The sequence below is a fragment of the Borostomias antarcticus genome (assembly GCF_949987555.1).
Source record: "Borostomias antarcticus genome assembly, chromosome: 8".
Taxonomy (NCBI): Eukaryota; Metazoa; Chordata; class Actinopteri; order Stomiiformes; family Stomiidae; genus Borostomias; species Borostomias antarcticus.
In genome coordinates, this window is record NC_140241.1 from 8,307,722 (window position 1) to 8,308,729 (window position 1,008).

Here is a 1,008-nt window from a genome sequence, read left to right on the forward strand (position 1 = left end):
AACCTAGTCTGTTCATAAAATCACTCACACACTTTGTAGAACAAAGTGTCACCCCTCAGACGCAGACGAAAGTGGACAGATCGGCCGTTGGAGAGATGAAGGAGTGTGACCGGACCGGTCCATTCCCCCAGATGGGGGGGGGGGGGGCAAACAATGTGACTACAGAGGGCTGATGGAAGGCGAGAAAAGGAAAGTGTGTCTGAGAGCCACCTGCTCCAGAGGACGTTAAAGTGTAATCCAGCCAGACTCTTGGCTACTGAGTCTCAAAGGAGTGACCGATGTGGAGTAATCTCCTAATCTTCAGGCTCAATCACAGACACAGAGAGAGCGTGCAAGTGGAAAAAAGATCAAGATCTTTGAACAAGCACCGCCAAATGGTGCGTGCAATTAATCTCCAATTCAGCCACACAAATCAGGCAATTTGTATGTTAAAGAAGCGCGTTGTTGGGGGGGTTGTGTGTTGGTCATGGGGGATTGGCCCTGCATGGTGCCCCCCCCCAGTAACAATCTGTTGCCCACTGAATGGAGACGTTCTTACGGTCAACCATGTGCTTATGCACTGGGGTGGGGGGTCTGGGCATACTGGAAATAAGCGGGCAGAGGTGTGTGTGTGTGCGTCTCTGTGTGTGTGCGTGCGTGTGTGTGTGTGTGTGTGTGTGAGCAGGGCAAGGGGTCAGGGGAGAGCATGAGCTACGATGGCTTCTCCTTTGTTCTCCATTATCTCCTTAAACACACACGGCGACTCTACACACTGCTGTTACACACTCAGCCCTGGTGGTCCGCGTGGACAGACAGATGGCTGAGAGACCCCCCTCACCCCCCCCACCCCCCCTAGGCAAGCAAGCCCCTCGTCTTAAAAAACAGTCAACACTTTCACTCAGACGGAGGGTCGCATTCAGGCCTACACAGGCACGTCGACAACGCAGAGACGCTGCTATGCAGAGAGAGTCAGTATTCGTTGCATAAGAGCTACAGTTTGAACGTTAGTCGTCTCTCAAATTGACATGA